We start from the raw sequence: 22883 nt of genomic DNA, 5'->3' as shown, positions 1-22883 counted from the left end.
CAAACTGGAGGCCTCCTCTCTCAGAAGCCACACCTCTGTTTTTACATACTTCCTCACCATGCTGAGTAAGAACTGGGAAAATCTTTGAGGCAGGGAAAATGATCCTCTTTTAACAAAACCCCCTGAATCTTGAGTTTGAGCTATTCCCTTAAAATATAAAAAACATGGGGAAAAACTTACCATTAGGGCTTACGTATGCTGTTTTGCTCAAAACAGCTGAGAACTAAGTGGCCTAGTCTAGGCTTTAAATTTGTGGACAGAAGGGACCACTAGCTTGAAGGCAATTTTGAGTTATCTGGGAAACAGTGAAATCGCTCATGAAAAATCTGATAGGACAGATATGCAACAAATCTGAAGGCAAAGTGTTATAATGATATTTTTCTTGAGAAAGAATAAAAATTAGAAGATTTGGAGTGAAGAAGTAGAAATCCAGAAACAAGAATGAGGACGGACAGACAAGAATTGGAGATTATTAGAGCTTTTTTTGGAAAAGATGTAAGGGAGATAGTTTAATAAAATCCATGGGGAAGATAGGAGCATTGAAGGAATAGGAACAAACAAGGTAATGGGACATTTTTGTGAAAATATTAGTTTTGTCAGCATAATACTGTCATCTCAGAAGAACTTTAGTTACAGATGACAAATCTGAAAGAAGAAATAGGTTCACAAGGTCATTTGGGATAGGCATTTTGTAACGGAGAGAATCTGAGCCTTGAATTAATATTTAAAGCCCAAACTCTGTCATTTACCAAATGTCTAACCCATATAATACTGTTGATGTCAAATCTGATTTATCAAAAGCAAGAATTTGACCCAAAATAGTTCTTAAAAATATTGTGTATAAAAAAGGGGTGTGTGTAAAATGGTGCATAAAGCCAAATGCTTAGCTGATATTAAGTCATGACAACTTTTTTCCTCAACACTATTTTAGGTTTATGGGGCTTTTTTTCCATTCATTGATCAAGATGGTGGCATGTTAAAAAATGAAATTTGACTGATTATTCTAATACAACCCCTAAATATGAACTTTTCATGAATACAGCCAGAACATCTCAGTACTCCTTTGCTGTAGTTTTTGTTTTGTTTTGTTTTATTTTATATATTTTCACCTTCACATCTTTATTTTACAGGCATTAGACACTGTGCCATTTTGACCAGGTCCTAGCTATTCTTTTATACTCCCCAGTAGTAAGTTCTCTGGCTAAAATAAATAGGAGGGAGAAGAAAATATATTAAAAAAAAATAAATTGTAAAGGTGATGTAAATATTGCTGCTTTAGAATTCTAAACCAATGGTTTAGAATTACAGAAGCAAACCTTTTAGAAATACATAATCCCTGTAAACATTCTTTCTATCTCTCTTGCATTATGAGAAACAGAACATGTGATTACTTGTTCTACATTAAAGAAATGTCATAATAATATATTATTGTACAAGTATTATTGTATGAGACCAATATGTATTAATTTTATATGGTTTAAATAGTTAGTTTGGATCTTACAATTTCATTAATATATTTAAAATGATATTAAAATTGTAAAGTTAATATTACAGTCTGTCAGGTTTTTTAACTAAAATTTTATCAGAACTTCAAATTTGGGATGTAGAATGAAAATATGAGTTATGAAAAGCAGTAGTCACCCAATTCAGGATATTCTCTTGTACTTATACTGTGGTCCTCACACGTTCCTCTGGGCCTTTTCTCTAAGTGTGCAACTTCATTTCCTTCAGTTAGGACATCTAGACATGCACCATAGAAAATTCTTTGGAAAAGAGCCTGGCTGCAAGACAAAAGGAATCTTTAGTGAGCTCTGAAAGCTCTGTGGTCTGGATGACAAGCTCCACAGAGTACACAGAACCACCTCTGAAACACAGATCTTTTCTTGATTTTCATTTGCTCCTGGAAAAGGAATCATCAGCTATTTTATCTACCCTGAACAATCAGCATTTCTTTATGTGTCTATCCTGTAAAGCTGTGTCCAACTCTCATATACTATTTTTATGTTATCTAACTTTACATATACCTTCTGCTTCCTGCATAAGGACATCTTTGTGCTAGCATGGCTGAATGTGTTATGCTCTCTGATGAGCTGCATTTCTAACAACAGAAACATGCACCCTGAAGCAAGCAATGTCTGTTTGTCCTTACTCTATCTCTCTGACTAAAACAACAACAAGGAATTGCTTCTGCATTTAGTAAAGGAGAGATGAATACACATCCTCTCATTACTGCTTTCTTTAACCAGTATAACTGAAGGAAAATAATGAAGAAAAAGAAAAGAGAACTTAAGTAAAACAGAAATCTTTTACTGAAAAGTTATGTAAGTGTGTGTTTTCTGCAGAGACAGTTTACTGATAACACCGTGTTATGAGATAAAAGAAAAAATGAAAGACACTACAAAAGTACATCACAGTAGACTGATAATCAATAACAACATAAATAAAAATGTAGTGGCTAGACCTACAGTAGAATTTACCATGTTGTTGCTCTTATATTTTTATAGTCTAGGTACAGATCTACTTATATGTTGGACATGCAGCAGATGGAAGCTTTTAGAAATCAACAAATACTGAACAAGAACAAATTGACTAGACATCACTGAGTTCATTTTCCTCCATTTTTAGGCAATCATGCAGTAGATGATTGTTAATTCAGAATGGTTTAGAAATGAATGCTTTCTCTTCCACCACACGCTATTAAAAATTTCTCAATACCCATATAGAAGACATCAGACACATCGAAAAAAAAATCACAGTGTCACACCTATAATGAAATCCATGAGGCGAGCAAAAAAGATAAGGGCATTATCAAAATCTCAGTTCACCTGTATAAAATCCTAAGAATCACATACTCTGAGGATCTGACCCTGAAGTCTAATTCTATTTTGTGCCAAATAATTATTTTTAAAGTGCTCCCCATCTTTTGTAAAGTAGCCAAGAGGTTGGAACACTTTACTTGAGGGACTTCAGGTTTTGGTCATTTCCAACTTTAGATTGTTTTAACTGCTAACATATAATAAGATCTGTGAAAGGTTTGCTTGGGTCTTCACTACATACAGGTTTTCTCCTCCATTACTTCGACACTGTGTTAAAAGCTTCGTGAGTATTGCTAGTCATTGAAATAAATACACTACCATGACTCTTAAAATATTAATTCTCAAACCTGCCCATGCAAATTCTGTGCACACTGCTGCTGTTACTTAGGTAACTTCAAGAAGCCTTGAATTGTAAAGAAATTGATAAGTTATATGGTAAGTTTTATTAAGGACTTCATCAAAGCTCTCCTGGGCTTGCAGAAAAGTGCAACAAACTTCACTGTTCATCCCCTGATGTCCTAACATACAAACTCTAGCCCTAGCTCTAATCAGACCCCAGCCTTCATATTTGGCCTTAGCTTTAATCCCAATAAATCCACATGATTAAAAAAAAATGTAAATAGATTTCCCCAAACCTCATTTTTATTCCAACTTAATCCTGTCTGTCACATAAACTAGAGACACTAGTTAAAATGCAACTGAATCTTAAATCATTGTTACTTTCTGGTACCAGCCTTAATTGTAGCTCTTTTCAGGTCTTAGAAAAGCCTAAAGAAAGGTTAAACTTAAGTCTAGCTTAACCATCCTCACAAGTCCAAAAATAAATCTTGAACCTTTTTCATCCTTTTTGTATTTTAGGTATGCAATGTTATCATAACACAGGATTCATCCTAACTTCTTAGCCTTATCTATTCATAACTCGTAAAACAATTAGTATTTAAATTTTCACCTCTTTCCCCCCCCACACACACACCTGAAACTATGCATAATGCTAGAAACTCTAAGTGGTGTGTTTAAATTGAACATTCTTTTCCTTTTTCTTCTTCAGTGCCATACACGCTATTTACTGCACTTTCTCCTGCATTTTTTACCAGTGTTGCTCAACTGCTGCATCCAGGGAAGAGTGTATTGTGAACCTCTGCAGCCTTACACCTACTGGAGATCTGAGAAGGAGAATCCTGATCTTTACTTGGGTGAGAGGAAAAAAAGAGTAGTCTTGACTACTGCTCACTGCTTTGTGCCTGTTTTATCTGAGACATGCCCTCTACATCCCTAACTTCCTCCTAATTTTTCCTGCTTCCTAAAAGAAGGATTCTGACCTTCTGTTTTCCTATTCTGTCAGTCTTTTAATGAACATCACCTCAACTTCATGTTCATTACCTCCCCTCATTCCTCTGCTTTAAATTTGTCCAATTATATACTACAGCCTGAAACAGAGTTGCTGGAAACCCAAGTTGTTTTTGTGGAGACTAAGCACAAAAATAAGGAGCTTCTGCCACCAAACTACTGAATGACGGTAACTGTCCACATAGAACTTCTTACATTATTGCTTTGCAGAATTTTGTAACAAAAATTATTCACGTGATGCATAATACTGTACATTTGTGGAAGGCATCTGCTTCCATTTAGTCATTCTGGGCCTATTATTTTCTAAAATCGGTTTTCCAGTATCCTGAATAGCACTGAATAGCATTACCAGAATCTAGGCAAACCCAAAGAAATTTCTAAAGTAGTTATCTGAGTTTAATTTAACACACAGCAGAAGAAGACACTCCAACTAGCCGACATCCTTATTTTAGGATGTGAAGAAGGTGTTTATACTAATTCAGCTATTCTACACTATCACAATTCAAGAAATATTTCTATGGTCTGTTTTGCTGCCTGAGGTTCCAAGGAAAGTAATCTTTAGCTGGTCAATAGTAACAGCAGGTAACATCTTCAAACTTTCTTGTGAGGAAAAAGATATCTCTCTCTTTACTGAAAAGCAAATCTCTGGTTCATAAATATAAAGAAGAAATATTTTTCAGGTATGTATTCTAGTTCAGAGTGAAGGATCTATGAACAATTTTCAACATGTGAATGATTGTAATTCAGAGAGATGTTAGAAGACCCAGACTTGGAAATTGACTTACAATGAAAGTCAGTCAAAGGAAGAAGTTCTTAGAATTCAGCATAAATACAACCTAAAACAAAGATCTTTTTGTCACTAAGAGTCTAGATAAGGACTGGTTTGTTAGTAGAAAGGATAAACTTGCACTTTATATAAAGCTTTCTTTTCCAATCTACCTTAAATGCTCTCTGGTTTTGTTACACTGATGTTGACAAATCTGGGCTTGTTTAGTTTGGAAGTACTATGCAGAATGGCTGCAAAATATTTGTTGCTGTAGAGTTTCCAAGGGACTTTTCTCTCTCATTGAATTTCCAAAGCTTTTGAGGGTCACTGAAAAGAACAATGGATAAAAGCAGAGGTAGTGAACACTGACACCCATTTCATGGGTTGAACCCTACTTAAAAGCACCATTCAGATAAGTGAGACCTTGCCTACATCTGCACAGCTCTAACTTGTAAGAGTTAGATTACCAGTTACATTCTGGTATATGCTGGGAAAACAAAGCACAGCAAATTGTTATGGGGATGTCTTACTCCAAAGCTCTTGATTACATCTGCACTGTTCTAATGGTTTATGTATTGACAGGAAACAAACAAAGCTCAGATGGATGGTTAACATTTTCAATTCTTGTAGCATGTTTGAGGTGGAGAGCAGAAACTGTTAATAATCCAGGCAACAACCACTAATTGGCTATAACTATGGAGGAAGTCAAAGACATTGGCTTGGGGATACATGACAAACAAGGCCATTGGTGGCCTATCACAACCATCTAAGTTAGAAAGCAATAAACAGTGAAAAAATAGCTCCATGTGGGGTGCACCCTATGCATGGATTTCTGACACAGTATGGAAGTGGAATTGTTGCATGTAGAGACTGGGTCATCAGCCAGGATCCAGATATGTCAAGTGGTCCATCTAAACTGGACCGGTGGCTCAGGGGCAGGAACCTAGACTAGTGTGAGTCTGAAGTGTGCGAGTGTTGTAGAATAGAAATTGTAGCATAGAAACCTTAGCATAAAAAACTTAGAATAAAAGTTGCTATCCACTTGCTCTTCCCATCCTATCTAATAACTAAATTTTATGTTTTGCTATACCTGTCATGCTTCAGAATGAAATTTTTTGTCAGTCAGTAGTGGGAGCAATGAACAACACCTTTAAATTCCCCTATGACACACCCATTATGAGAAAAAATATTCCTTATAAAAAGTAGAAATTTGATCCCTAACACTGAATAAATAACCTTCCAAATGGTAAGGGTCAAAGCATACCCCTGGAACTCTAACAGTATATTACTGAATGAAGTATGCAGTGTAGATCTTAAAATTTCTGTTCATTAAGGGTTATACTGTACTTCTGCTTAAGCTATTTCTGGATCTTTGCTGAAATGAGAAAAAAAGAGAATTTGTATTCCAACATAGGAAAATATTGGAAGGAAGATAACATCTAAACATAACAGAACTAGCAGTAAGCTGTTCGAATGTTCAGCTAAACAGAGACAGAAAAATTACAGATAAGGAGCATGTAACATGAGAAAATATATTTCCAGTGCAATAAACAGAAGAAATTTGGTGAGTTTCACAATTGTTCTTCTCAAAGAGAACATTAGGTATGTTTAATATACTAGCAAAAATTTTCCAACCTCCTTACCCTGGCATTCTTCACACTTAAAAATAAAGAAGCTTAGACAAGTCTTCCTTGTCCCACATTTGCATGGCACTTTCTTAAAGAAAACAGATTACACACTAGCTTGAAGTAAATTCATGAAGTTAATACATTTATCTTTAAAGGACCAGATGGTCAATTTAGTATTTAAAGTACAGTTTTAAAGTTTAAATCTTAAATGAATTTCAGTCACCAGTATTTCTCGGGTTTATGCCTTATAAATTGTATTTTAGATGTAAAATAAGTGATATTTAAGTTCACTATATATATCTGAAAAAAAAAAAACCTAAACCCAAAACTATATATTGTGTTCTATCCTTCTTCTTTCTTCTCTCTCCCTCTTGTAAATTTTTTGGAGTATTTAAACTCTGTGCCTTGCAATCAATTTGTTAGCAGCAGTTTTATTGCATTCAGAATGCATTGTTATTTATTTGCTACAAGACAGTATGTCAGTCTTCCATCTTTCCATTTGCTTGATTTATTTTTTTTTTTAAAGAAAGCAGAAGGGAGAAGTGTTTGTCTCTCAGCACCATTATGCTTTTACGTACTTTCTTATTAACCTGGTTGAAATTGATTTACCCCTAGAATGTTTCTCAAAAAAATTGCGTATATTCAATGAGCAGTTTTCAGTATGTACAAGCAAACAGACAAGCTTAGCCATAATAAAGGGTGTTATATGAGCACTGAATAAGTAATTTGACAGGAATAAGAGCTTATTTAAGCACTATGATTTTAAGGAAACACTTTGAACTTCACAGAATAAAGGCTTTTTAAAGTATACTATCAAGATGACAATCCTGCTACTTATTTTTGCTTTTTTTGTTTACTTACCTTCAAAATTTGACCTTGTTTTTTTCCTTTGGGCTGCATTCCAAAAGGCTCTGACTGAATCGAGTTTTCCTTGTTCTGGCAGCCAAATGAATGGGACATGGAGAGGAAAAGAGAATTGTGTTCCAAATAGATGTGCTTTTTCTCTAAGAGAAAAATGAAGAGCTTAAAAGTATAAAAAGGCAGAACACAAAGCTAATTTGTTTTGTCCTTTAAAAAGAAAAGAAAATAGATTAGAAATGCATTTTAAATAAATGTCTCTGCTTCTGTCCCTTCTTTAGTCCCCCACAATACCCTGCTGCAGAGATCATCCACGTCCTTTTCGAATCTCCAAGGAACTTCTTTTCCCTGAACTTTTAGTCAGTTTATCACAGCCACAGTCCCTCAGGACAAGCAAGGGAACATGAAATTCCTTCTGGAGCTCATAGGTGCATCTGAGAGGCTCTGTAATTATCCAGAAGGGCCTGCCCCTTGGCGTGACTACTTGGTACTGTTTCTGCAGTATACCTAGACTAGGCATTTTTAACAGAACTTCCCAGAAGTTTGAAGAATTCAGGAAGTCTGTCTTTTCAAATAAACTCACTTATATAAAAGAAGGCATACGAATTACCAAATGATAGGACATTAAATGTCCATAGATTGTAAATGGTGTAAATGAAGCCAAATGGTATAAATGTCTGACTTCTTGCTAGCCTCCCTTCAAGGGAAGACTACTAAAGGGAGTATATCAGAGATCACATTGAAAGAAGCTTGAAGAAATAAAATGAAAAATGAAATAGACATTAATTATTTCGTTGTAAGGCAAACAAAATGCAACACAGTTGTCAGAAATATCATCGCTCTTGGATTCACTCTGTTGTTTCAAAGCAATTATCTTTTGAGTAAAAAGACATTATTTAGGATTCTTATTGTGCAATTTTCTTTCCTTATTTTAGCTGTTAAAATGCTAATTGGGTTTTTTTGTTATTTTTGTAGTGAGGCTTTCTGGGCTGCTGAAGCTACTGTTTATACCTAACATTCACTTCTTGCTCCCTGAATTCCTCTCTGCTTCAGATTCCAAATGAAGCTTCTTCCTGGGAACACTCCACATTTTTAGGATTGTCAAATATAGCTGCAATAACAGGGTCCCAATTTTAGAAAGTTACCATGAAGTCCAGCGTTCTTATTTTAGTCTCTCATGTTCCTAAATACCTGCTATCCAAAATTTGGGTGTTCAGGTCTCCATATATTCTTACTAAATCAAATAACTGTGCAAGTAATTCAATATAGTAGGAAGGGTAGTACGTTAGTAAATGTCAGTACTTGGTAAGATTAATTGTGTTATACTGTTCACCATTTGCTCAGTAGCAATGTTTTCTTCTGTATTTGTTCTGTGTGCAGACAGTGTAGGCACAGTAAATGATCTGCAAAATATAGATTTTCTTTTGTCTTGATTGGTTGCTAGAGTGGAAGATTCCTTAAAAAGAAACTTCTAATACTGTACTTGTCAAAGTTGTGTAAAAAATAAAAGACAAAGTTGGAGAGAAAAACAAAACCCTGAGGGACTAGAGTGAAACTGAAAATGGATGAACGAGAGAAGAAAATTATCTTTTAAAGCACTATACATGTTAGAAGAAAAAAGAAAAAAAAAAGCCTTGAAGACTGAAAGCTAGAAAATTGAGTGAAGGAGAAAAAAGTATTCTTTTTATTAAGAAAGAAATATTATGTGATGTATGGATCTACGTAAGGTTTGTAGATACAGAATCAATCTTGAAGCTGGATCATTGCAGCCATTTCTTTGAACGTGTATACAACTCTTCAGTTTGGTGTGATTCTGGGCAGACCTAAACACAGAAAAGTGCATTTGCCTGAAGAACAAGTGAACAAAAGTCCAGTAGTCCAACTAAAATAAAAGGTTTTAAATGTGCAGTTTTTCTGCCCCAAAATGAAACTGCAGTGTTCCTGTCTGCAAATTCCCTTAGAATGTGCTGAAAAGATTCAGCTGAGAAATACACGAGTAGCTCACAGACACAAAGCAAACAGAACTACTAGAGATTACAGACTCTTATCTAATAGCTAAGTGGCTGCTATTATGTCTGAGATATTCTCTACAGCCCTTGTGAACCTGGAAATCCCACCCTGCACTCCCAAGGAGATCAATAACCATCATCAGTAAGTACCGCAACATGGGAAATTAAAGCATGGAGACTTCTATTTTTTAAATTAATGTTGGTTTAGGATTACTGCAATTGTGAATTGAATGTACACAACCTAGCTACTAAACCAAAAGGCTATACAATCTGCTTTAATGACTATATATATATTCTATATGTAGATGCAATTTCTCTCTTCAAATGTATTTTGGCAGTGGCTAATATATGAGGGTCATGCACATAATCACTTTTTTCAGTTGAACATTATCACAACTATACTCTTTAGGGAGAGAAATAACTGCAGCCAGAATGAGTACAGGAACCCAGTCTGAGTATTTCTGGACACACTAATAAAACACAGGTGGTCATCTGTTCCTACCTACTCTGTGGAGGAGTTTGGCTTAGGAACATTTACTCTCCTAAAAAAGACAGTATTGACCAGCATCTTTGTGGTACTTCATCTCTCTCCAGTGTGAGAACTCCTGACACCCATCTCCAACCGGATTACAGATTCAGCAGAAACAGGGAATATTGGCCCTCACTGCAGTGAGATCTTTTGTTTTAGTTCAGAACTCAACAGGGTTTTGAAGCTGTCGCCTTTCACTGGGCAGAAATTCACCTTGCCTTTTTTCATTCTGAGTTTGGTAGGAGCCAGAAGACATTGCCTTACAGGGAGGTAAAAGTCTAGTTTGTATTGGTTGGATGTGCCTACTTATGTGGAAACTGGGCCATGAAGGCAAGATGCCACTAGACATTAAATGCTAAGTGATATCTTGCCTCTCTATAAAATAGAGAACCAAAAATATAAGTAGCATATCTCTGTTTCCAGCTTGGGCTGTAGCTCTGTAGCTAGGGTATTACTCTGAGATGTATGGACTGATAATCCTTCAAACAAACAGATTTCACCTAGATTTCTTGCATTCTACTTGACTGTTATAACCACTGTACAATAGATGTAAGTGAACACCAGCAAATTTTTAAATAAAATTCAGCTACTGACAGAGTTTTGTAAGTATATAAATTGGTTTTTGTTTGTTTCTGTGCCTGTCTGTTTTTTTCCTTTGCTTTTCCTACTAGTCCTAGGAAATTAAATACGCAGTTCAGGTTAGTTTAGTTCTATAAGAAACAGTCATCTTATTTAAAAAAAAAAAAGGGGGGGAAAGGAAGGAAAAAATACATATCTTTTAATAAGTATTTTACCTTGTGTCTGGTATTCAGGACAAAGCATCAATCATCATCACAGGTGTAAAAAAAATATTTGGACCAGGCACTGTATGGCAAAATCCTATCATACAATATCAAGGAGAAAAAAAGCAAAGAAAGAAAAAGCAACCACAGACAGGCATTCAAGATGGAAAATGAGTACAATGATTAAAAGTTGGTAACAATAAATAGGTTCTTATAGTAGTAACACCATGTCAATCTACTTAATCAGCATTGTTTCAAGGACTGTCCCAAAATTAGAATTTTAATTCCAGAATGAAAATAAAGTGTACACTAGTTTTAGTACTCAAAGATAACAAAATTGAATCCTTATGAACTCCTTTGATGGGGAAAGAAGAAAGAAAGAAGTATGGATGCACTGTTTCTCCAGAGAAGGCACAGCTTCATTGTCAGGGATGGTCCTTGAAGATTTGAACCAAAGTTCAGTTCTGTGTGATACTGTTGTGGTTTAACATCAGTAGGCAGCTAAGCCCCACACAGCAGCTCACTCACTCCCCCACAGTGGGATGGGGAAGAGAATCAGAAGGGTAAAAAGGAGAAAATTCATGCATTGAGATAAAGACAGTTTAATAGGTAAAGCAAACACTACACACGCAAGCAAGCAAAAAAGAAATTAATTCACAACTTCCCATCAGCAGGCAGATATTTAGCCATTCCCAGGAAATGAAGCAGGGCTTCATCATACATAATGGTTACTTGGGAAGAGAGATGCCAAGGCTCCAAATATATCCTTCCCCCTTCCTCCTTCTTCCCCTAGCTTTTATTGCTGAGCACAAAGTCATATAATATGGCATACCCCTTTGGTCAGTTGGGGTCAGCTGTCCGAGCTGTGTCCCCTCCCAGCTTCTTGCCCACCACCAGCCTGCTCACTGGCAGAGCAGTGTGAGAAGGAGTAAAGGCTTTGACCCTGTGTAAACACTCTTCATCAATACCTAAAACACTGGTGTGTTATTAACACTGTTTTCGTCACAAATTCAAAACATAGTACCACACAAGCTACTATGAAGAAAAGTAACTCTATCCCAGCCAAAACCAATGCAGATACAAGCTCAAACATGTGACATGTTTACTGGGCTTCTGGTTTTCAGGAAGATCCTCTCTAATATACATCAGAACTTTCATCTGGGGCCTGAGAAAATGTTAATTAAACTGATAAATCTCTATTGAACCATTTTGGAGTTCAGAATCAGTGTTTCTTGAAGAGAGGATGTGGGGAAGAAAAAAAATATGGCAACAATATATATTTTGGTTTTAAAATTTGACTAAAGAAAGCTGTAAAACAGCTGAAAGCACTGCAAAACTTAATTCCTGACTGCTTATTTTTCCTTCATGTCAGATATTTGTACAGTTTAAAATCAGTTATAGAAACATGGTTGTTTGTAGTACCCCAGAACTATCAACAGTTATTGACAACCTATTTAAGGGTTGTAACTCTTTAGCAGGAGAATAAATTAATTTCTAGAAGAAAAGTATATCCTTATATCTTGATTTAGTGGTATGTAAGACACCATTCTGTTTTCTTCAATTATAAGCTCAACGTTTCATCCTTTAAACTCAGTATAATTTCAGCATAACTGAAAGAAACATAGATGAACTGGTCACTAATAATTTTGCAATTTGAGATTGAAAGAAACATAATTCAATCTAAAAAAGATTTACAGAAATCTACTCTGAGCCAAACATTCCTTTGCTGAGTTTTCTTTCATTTGCATATAGACTACATAAAACATAAATGACCACAGTAAAAAAAACAATGTATAAATGAAGACATAGTCAAAGGAAAAATTTTGCACACACCCAATAGGATGAAATATGATCATATAAAATATGTGCAAACAACTTCAAATTAGGTACAAATTCATGTAAACTATAATTTTTTTGTGGCTAATTCATGAGGAAAGCAAGTGTTACATTGCAGATTAATTAAAAAATTTATAATTTGCCTCTACATTTTAATGAGGTTTTTAATGCTTTTTCATTTAAAGTCATGGAAAAATGCTGTGGGCATAGGCTTTTAGCCAGCTGGGGTGCAAAGAGTATCTGCAAACCCAGAAGGTAGCATCTTTATTTAATAACAAGGAACTGATGTCCAGAACTTGTGAAGATTTGCTGGTAAGGCAAAACTCACAAATGTATAATGAATCCTCACACCCACCCCACCTATGAGCTTAAGTTTCTACATACAGGAGCTACAGAATCACTTGAGACTAACAGTGTTCATCCCCTGCCCCCGCTCTAATTTCTACTTCACAAGGCACTTGATCTTCTTCAGGAGTCCTTACCTGAGTATATTTCTTTTCAACTGACCTTCGACCACTCTTGAGGTTTATCAGTGTGTTAAATAATTATGTTCAAGAAAGAACAGGCACATTCAAAAGGGACCATTTAATTTCTTCTTCCCACTTGTACTAAACCAAGCAATGAGGATGTGTAAAGAAAGTCCAAGAAAAGAACATGAAATTCAAAACTCAGTCAAATTTAAAAAAATTGAAGGATACTGCCTGACTTTCCCTAATGCTGCTGACTTCCTTTAAGCAGGGATGACAAATGCCATGGTCTGAGGTAATAAGCACATCTATCTTCTTTTGGTTTAATGGAAACTGAAAGTGTTCTCAGCAATGGAAAGGAAAATATCTCAGGAAAAAAAAAAAAACAACAAAAAACCCAACCAAACAAAAAAAACTGAGAAAGAATAAGTGGAGAATGCATTTAAAATCACAATAACAACCTAACACCGGTTACAAGATGTCAGTCATTTATACCACATCTCAGGCTTATAAATGTGAATATAATGACACCAATCATTTGTTAATGCTAACAGCAACCCTTTTAAAAGCTTATACCTAAATTCAACTGCTGCATATCTAAAAGAAAAAGTAGGCTTCTGCTTAGGTAATGTAGAATAGATTTCAGATTGGATCGTATATAAATGATAAAAACAATCTCATTCCTGTGTGTAAGTATTCACAGGAGAGTCCCATAATTGCTGCCAAACTTTTCCAAACCTAAGGAAGAGCTGATTTGGCTCAGCGTAGCCTGAAGGTTGGAAACCACTGCTCTAGGCAAAAGACATGATGGATGATCATCTATTAGCTTAGCCTATGTGTCTGTGTGTGCATGTAGCAGGCTACGCCATTTTTAGCTGGGAGAAAAATAAAACATAAAAATTCCAGAGACTTTATTTTTAGTCTAATACTTGAGGGTTAGTTTCTAGGTTTAAAATTATTCAAAATAGTTCTTGTTTGTCAAAGAGGAAAAAATTGGGCTAGATATGTATAAATTTACCCTCATCTGAATTCCTGTTAGCAGTATATTTATATTTATTAATGTAAAGAAATAAATTATTCTAAAAACTTCATAGTAAAATTATTAATACCCTTCATTTTTAGTGACCTGAATTTAACTTTGTAAATTAGGTTGTAATTTTTTATAATTATAAAGTTAAGTTATACAGAAACTTTAAAGCTAATTCCTTGGGTAAAAGTTCAGTAAAAGCTACTATATATAGACAATAAGTCAAAGCAGCCGGCGTGAAGATGAAGCAAAACTGTATCTGTTTCATTTTTGTGCATAGGTGGTTTTGCTGCAAATGCTTAGGAAAGCTTTCAGTAGAAGGTATGAATTTATGTGAACATTCACAAGTCAGTGAGACCTACTTACATTTTCAAATTTGTGTTCGAAAGTAAAGAAAATGTGTGAAGGAAGATGGAATGCCATTGGAAGAGAAATGGAGTTGCTTGTAAGACTGAGACTTTTTCCCTGGACAAACTGCTAGGAGTTAAGGAAAGCTGCAAAAGAAAAGCTTTTTTTTTTTTTTTCCTTTTCTTTTTCACTTTGGTTTTGATTTGTTTTGTTGTTTGGTTTTGGTTTGTTTTTTTCTTTTATTTTCTTTTTTTTTCCCTGCATATCAGTTAAATTCAAATGAAGTTTTAGCTTAGTTTCACCTGACAGGTTAACTTGACTGGAAATGGTGAATCTATCCTGTCTTTGACAGAAATAGAAGACATTGCCTAACCTCAGTAAGAAACACATGTCTTTTCACAGTAAAAAAAAAAACAAACCAAAAAAACCCAAACAAACAAAAAACTGAGCACAATTTTAGAAATAGCCACTGTTAAGAATTACTGATAACAGCCCTTGATTACTCAAACATATATCAAACACTCCTGTAAGACATCTTATCATCATGTAACAATACTGGTTTTAACTTGAATATATTATTAAGGTTGGTGTACTTGTATTTTCTATAAAGAATATATTCCAGAGGGAAAAAAAATGTTATTTTATTTGCAAGGTCTGGATTCTTAAAGTGAAAGTTGATGGTTCTGTCTTATTTCTTACCAAACATTACTAGATTATGTATCTTTTTTCTTAATTAGGACTCTTATCTGATAATATGTACAGTAATTACAGATATTAAACTGTCCTATATTCCTAAGATTACTGAGGCAGTGCTTGGTTCCTGTAACATAGAAAGAATGTATTGCTTTTATTTGTGTTCTACTCACCCTCTGGAAAAAGAGAAATCTGTTTTAAAAGTTTTATCTCATTGTTTAAAGAAAAGGAATAAATTTACACATATTTGTTCTTGATCATAACACACAGCATGTCTTCAACTGAAACTAGTCTGTTTTTAGAAAAAGAAACTTTACAAAAGTTAGACATTTTATCTCCTTTTTACAGAAATGTGTAATAAGCCTCTCAATGTTTAATTATTTTTGCCATGAACCTTTTTACTTAATAAAATTTTCTTTCTCATTTGAGTCTTTTGTATTTTATTATTAAAGGCTATGTTAGTACAGTTAGTGGTTTACTCATCTATCAGTGAAAAGTCTTTTCTATAAATAGCATTTTATAAATTTTAGCCTAATACATTCTAAAAGAAAGGTCATTTTAAACATACAGGATGACTTTTCATTTTTTACGAGAAATATTTCATTCTGTTCATTACATATAGGTTATCAAAAAAAAAAAAAAAAAAAAAAACAAAATAAAGCTAAACTACATCAGCATTTTGGTGACAGATTCAACTCCTAACCAAACCTCCTGCATTTAGAAGTAATGAAATGATAAATGATATCCTAAAACTACAAATACAGACCTCACAAGCATGATTCTTTTCTCTATATGAAGATGTAAAATTTTTTCCACTAGCAATTTTTCCTTTGAATCAAAAACCTACTTAAAACTGACAGCTGAAGAAACTTGAAAAAGTCAGCTGTGTAGCTGCTTCTTACACATAGGCTGTACAAATGTCCTGTGGAGATACTTTACAGGTCTGTACATTGTGTGTTTGCATATCTTCTGTTTATGACCTGTTGAAAAGCAATGACAGATTAGAAGTGCATTGTAACATGGTAAGATCTCCGAGCTACTCAGTAAAGGAAGACTTCATGAATATTTTCCTGCACACACATGTACTCAATCTGAAATTTGCTGAGGACTATACAGTGAGTTTTGTCTGCATCTTATAATTGGAAAAAAAAAACAACAAAACATACTATTTCATGATTTAGTGGTTTTTTTCAATGAGCATTTCTGATCATACAATCTTCTTACTGTAAACTGATGTTTTATAGTATTTTTTTTTTCCTTGTAAGCTTAGTCATTCTCAATAGTGTGCGTGGAAATGCAGTTTCAGTCTAGTTTATGTATATATACTGCATCATGAATATTCAACATTAGCCTGGTGCAAACCTTGAGGCTTGTAAGGAAGATAGTGATGTTCTTGCTGTACCACAACTTAGTTACACAGGTCAACAGCAGCAGGAATTTTGATATCTGTAGAATTTAAAGAAGGTCCTAGAAGTTTTGAGCCTTCCCAGGCTACGCAACACCTCAGTGAAGGTTTTGATTGTCTAAGTTTTGAATGCTGTTTTCAAAACTCTTTTTAGTCCAAGACTTCAAGTAAGGTCCTTAATGAAAAGAATTTATAATCCTTGCCTGACACTTAGGTCACAGGTTTTCATTAATCTTCACTATGTGATAATATTACTACCCTTAGGATCACAGGATAGTTCAGTTTACCAGGGACATCAGGAGGTGTCAAGTCCAACTTCTTGCGCATTGATAGGGTCAGCTCTGAGGTCAGACCAGGTTACTCAGATCTTGATCCAGTTGGTTCTTAAAAACACCAAGGATGGAGGATTCACAACATCTCTGGGCAGCCTGTTTCATTGCTTGCCTGTCCACTTGCAGAAGCAGTTTCTCTCATTTCAGTTTATGTCTGTTGTACCTTATCCTCCCACCATGAAGCATTGTGAACAGCCTGGCTCCATTGTCTTGATGACCTCATCATCACCTAGGGGATTAGAGCCATCTCTTCTCCAGTTTGAACAATCGCAGCTCCTTCAGCCTCTCCTCACAGGGCAAGTGCTCCAGCTTCTGATCGCACTGCTGACTCTCTGCTGAACTCGCTCCAATTAACCAATGCCTTTGGTTAACTGAGGGGCCCCAAATGGGACACTGGACTCTAGACACAGTCTCACAAGTGCTGAGGAGAGGGTTATAATCACTTCCCTTTGACTTCTTGACCATTGTCCTGCTAGTACAACTTAGGAAGCTTTTGGCCTTCTGCGCTGCACAGGCACACTGCTGACTCCTGCCCAGCTTGCTGTCTACCAGCACCTCCAGGTCTTTCTCAGCAGAGCTGCTCCCCTGCTAGTTAGGTTCCAGCCTCTCTTACTCCATGGGAGCTCTTTCTTCCCAAGTGCAGGACTTGTCATTTGTCCTTGTTGAAATTTACAAGCAAAGATAACCAAATTTTGTCTTATACTTAGATTATTTATTGCTTTTTCAGTTCATAGCCTTTTGTGGATCTGTTTAAGAGAAACCATTGGGCTAATATGCACAGGATTCAGACAGGAGAACAATGCCAGTATCTCTGAGCTACGACTGCAGCACTATATTTAAGTAAAGGAGTCCTGATGAGAGGAAATCCTTATCAGCTTGGTAACGTGGCTTTTCCAAAGCAATTACAGAACAAGACGGACATACTGAATTCAAGAAAATGATTCCTAGTTAATTATTAAAGAAATGGAAGCAGACAAATGAAATTAATTTAAAATATTTTATGGGGTCAGGCAACATCATGACCTTGTGGTCACATTTTCTAAAATTATTTGTTAAAAAAATGGAAACTTCCTATTCAGGTCATAGAGACTGTGATTACTTTTAAAACCATTTTGGTTGAGTAACAGCATTTTTCTTCCTTAAATCAGACTTTCATATTTCCTGTAGTTTGTGTTTTGTGGTAAAACTTGCTACTAAATTTGGCTTTAGGCCAGAAAGCACAGCATATTCTGTTCTACAGCACTATCTTCCTATGATGTTCTTGTTTCTTGTGAATTACCAGCTCAGATGGCTAACTAGAGTCCTTTATTTCCTCCACAGTTTTGGGGGTTTTTTTTAGGATTACTTTTTTTTTTTTAAGTTTACATAGTTGCATGCTAAGTTTTTTGATACAGTATTACATTTACTCTTCACTTAATCTCTTGTTGTCAGAGTTGTCCCGCAAATATATGTAATATATAAATACGTATATATATAATACAAAATGTATATGTATATTTTTATCTCTGTATATAATTAAATATGTATTTAAGTCAAAAGAAAATGCAACAAAAAATGTAATAAAACCACCTGTAAAACTACATGTGGTATTATCTAAATATTTTATATTTAAAACTTTATGTTTAAAGCTTAATGATTAATCTTAATATCTATGGATACCAGTAATAACATCCCATAGAAGTAGTTTTGGTATTTTTATTGACATGATTGTGTTGCAATGGCAATATCCTCTAAAATAATAACAGAGAAGTCTCTGATTCAGTGAACTCAGTTTTCACAGAAATTTTGTAATACAGTGTCACTATGTCAGTTAACTTATTTTTTTTTACCTAAGAAACCGCCTATTAAAAATACCTGTGTCCAAAAGTTTTACTGAAAGCTTTTCATTTCTAGGCCATAGTTAAACTGTATGAAAGAACAATAATCTGAACTTTATAGCAGTATATATAAAAGGTGACAAAACTGAGCATATTTTTTTGTAGGATATCCACACTGTTCTTAACATTTATTTTTGTCATAACTGCTTGTGACAGTACACTCCCCCCAGCAGGAAACAAAACGTCTCCAGGCAGGGAGAAGAGAAATAAAACCAAACCCTAGAGGCCGCAGGTTGAAATTTGAACTGGCCCATCGAGATGTGACAGGTACACTGAGGTGACCTTTTGGCCAATAGGAATTAATTGACCACAGATCAGATTCGACAAGGGTATAAACGGGGTCCCGCCAGAGGACATTTTGGGAAAGTCAGTCCTCCTGGGAGCAGCGGGTCTGCAGTCGGAGACTCCACCTTGGGTCGGGGCACCGCCCAAGGTAACTCCTGCAGATTGAGAGCCCTCATCTTTTAGGTGAGTGATATGTGCATTTTGGAGCCATCATTTTAAGTCTTAAGAATTCTTAAGTCGGCTGTGTAGTATTAATTCCCTTTACATCATTGAGCCTGTGGTTTACAAAATGTTACTGGTGTTCTAACTAACTTTTTACTGAAGAATAAATCTGAGCTTTAACACCTGTTGGATTTGATTGTGCTTGCATCTGTAACACTGCTCTAACTACTCCTGAACTGACCACAAAGAAAGTAGTATATATGAGTATAGATACGTGTATAGCTGACACTCTTTAAACTTAGTGTGTCAACTATGATGATACACTGCACCTGAATTATGAATGAAGCATTCTCTTGCACTTCCATAATACTATGTTACTATTTATACTATGCAGGGGGGTTGGTTGGTTGCTCAGCATTAATCTGTTTGAATAGATGGAAATATTTCTTAGTTCATATGAATTTTTTAGGTCTACTTACTGTTTTAAAATTAATTTTACTCATCTTAAATAATGCTGTCAAATATCACTCTGATTCAAATCCACGGAAGTAAATGGGAAGGTTCCATAGATTTCAAAAGTCTTTGGACCAGATCTCATCTGAAAATCAATCAAAATATGATTTCCAAAAGATAAAGATTTCTAGTGAAATCTGAGGACATCACTGAAACATCCTGGAAACAATCCAAAATTCAATTATTTTCTGGGTTTGATGTTGGCTTTCTATACTTTAGGCAGATAACAGAGGACTAGTACAGATAGCCTGCACTTCTGTTTGTGATATTTTTGACAGCTACCATAAGTTATTGAAAATGCCACCTCAAAGAGAGTGTGATGCTGTATGTAGGCTTCCTCATTTACAGGAGATATTTTCAAAATGTTATACGAAATTGGTATTTTACTCTGATATTTAGTGTAGGTGTACTCTTACCTGATGCCGCTCCAGCTTTTCATGTGCCCTTTTTGTACACATTAACAGGGATTTTAAGTAATGTAAGCCATAATAAAAAACATGAAAATGCATCCATATATACATATGTACATATAAACATACATATGTGAACACATACATTCACAGATACAAAAAAAAAAAAAGGGTTTTTTTCATTGGAGCAATTTTTTTCCCCTGTACTTGAAATAGAATATGTGGTATCTCTCATTAAATAATACATTTCAAAATAAAAGAAACACAATAGTCTCATTATAACATCAACATTAGTTCTGATAATGGCAAATTAAAATAAACCTGCATACACATGTAGAACTTGTTTTATAGTTATTTTATATTTTATACCAGTGCTGCTTATTCTCAGTCTTTGATATTCTTTTTTACTTTTTCCCATAAGTACAGTAAAGCATTGGCAGATACACCTTAAGTGAAAGTGAAATAGTTTATATATAAAATAAAATAAAACTAATAATAACATCACATAACATAACATAAACATAAACATAACATAACTTGTCCTGGTTTCAGCTGGGATAGAGTTAATTGTCTTCCTAGTAGCTGGTACAGTGCTATGGTTTTGAGCTAGGTATGAGAAGAATGTTGATAACACTCTGATGTTTTCAGTTGTTGCTAAGTAATGTTTAGTCTAAAGTCAAGGATTTTTCAGATTCTGATGCCCAGCCAGCGAGAAGGCTGGAGGGGCACAAGAAGTTGGGAGGGGACACAGCCAGGGCAGCTGACCCATACTCGCCAATGGGGTATTCTATACCATGGGACGTCACGTCTAGTATATAAACTGGGGGGAGTGGGGGTGGGGGGATCACTGCTCGGGAAATAACTGGGCGTCAATCGGTGCGTGGTGAGCAATTGCATTGTGCATTATTTGTATATTCCAATCCTTTTATTATTACTGTTGTCATTGTATTAGTGTTACCATCATCATTATTAGTTTCTCCTTTTCTGTTTTATTAAACTGTTCTTATCTCAACCCACAAGTTTTACTTTTTTTTTCCCCAATTCCCTCCCCCATCCCACTGGGTGGGGGGGGAAGTGAGTGAGCAGCTGTGTGGTGCTTAGTTGCTGGCTGGGCTTAAACCATGACAACAATATAATGTAATTTAAAAATATATACATTCTCAAGACTGCAGGAAGATGTTTTTGCAGATCTGTGCAAGGAAAGGTTTGTTTTGAACTATTGCAGCTCTCCATAAAACAAAGGAATTAAATGTTGATTTCTAGTATCAGGAACAAGACTTTTAAACCAGTGTTCAAGGAGTAAAGTGTGGGAAATGAGGAATCACATGCACTGTTTTTACCTGTAATATATAGATTATCACTAACAACAGTCATCATCTCTTCTTGACTATAGATTTTGGTGAAGCTCTTCAGATATGGTTTTAGGATCATTAATATTGAATCTGTGCATGAATGGTTCATACACTGATATGATCTTGAACTCAGTCTGTTGTAGTAACACAGCTGCATTTCTATTGTATTACAGCATCTGGAAGTTAAAGAAGTTTTATACTAGCTGGAAGACGACCAAAAATGAAAGGTATCAATAGTAGGAGTACAGCATACTGACAATACCTCATTCAACATGAAACCTTCCTGTTAACACATCACACTCTAATAAACAACTTTGGACTGGCAAGGGTTAGTTGATACTGAATTAGTGCTGTGTGTAACTGTTGCGGTTTAACCCCAGCCAGCAACTAAGCACCAAGCAGCTGCTCTATCACTCCCCCTCCTCACCTGGACAGGGAGAGAAAATATAACAAAGGGCTCATGGGTTGAGATGAGGACAGGGAGAGATCACCCAACCAATTACCATCACGGGCAAAACAGTCTCGGGGAAAATTAACTTAATTTATTGCCAGTCAAACCAGAGTTTGGTAATGAGAAATAAAACCAAATCTTAAAATACCTTTCTTCCACCCTCCCTTCTTCCCAGTCACAGCTTCAGTCCCAAATTCTCTAACAAGTGGCGCAGGGGGATGGGCAATGGGGTTTGGGGTCAGTTCATCACACGTTGTTTCTGTCTCTCCTTCCTCCTCAGGGGCAGGACTCCTCACTCTCTTCCCCTGCTTCAGCATGGGGTCTTTCCCACGGGAGACATTTCTCCATGAATTGTGTCCATAATTTTTCCTGCTTTTGATAAATCAGTGTAGTATATTCCTTGTTATCATCTAACTGGGTGTGTATACACACACAGACACATATATATGTTTGTAAATATGTTACCCATCTAGTGGATGAAGGGAGGGCAGTGGATGCAGTTTTTCTGGATTTTAGTAAGGCTTTTGATACTGTGCCTCACAGCATCCTTCTGGACAAGTTGTCCAACTGTGCAAAGAGTGTGTTCATGGTGCACTGGGTGAAGAACTGGCTGGAAGGGAGCGCTCAAAGGGGTGCATTGAATGGGGGTACAGCTGACTGGCAACTGGTCACCAGCAGTGTTCCTCAGCGTTCAATTCCAGGGCCAGTTTTGTTCACAATATTTATCAACAAACTGGATGCAAGAGTTGAATGCACCATTAGCAAGTTTGCTGATGATACCAAACTGGGAGATGCTGTTGACTCTCTTGAGGGACAAAAGGCCTTGCAGAGGGATCTAGATAGACTGGAGCACTGGGCAATCATCAATGGCATAAAATTTAACAAGAACAAATGCCATATTCTGCACTTGGGACAGAATAATGCCAAGCAAAAGTATAAATTGGGAGAGGAGTGGCTGGGGAGGAGCCCCGCAGAAAGAGAACTGGGGGG

Source organism: Haliaeetus leucocephalus, unplaced genomic scaffold (assembly GCF_000737465.1).
Source record: "Haliaeetus leucocephalus isolate CR32 unplaced genomic scaffold, Haliaeetus_leucocephalus-4.0 Scaffold439, whole genome shotgun sequence".
In the NCBI taxonomy this organism is placed as follows: domain Eukaryota; kingdom Metazoa; phylum Chordata; class Aves; order Accipitriformes; family Accipitridae; genus Haliaeetus; species Haliaeetus leucocephalus.
This window is presented reverse-complemented; position numbering follows the sequence as displayed.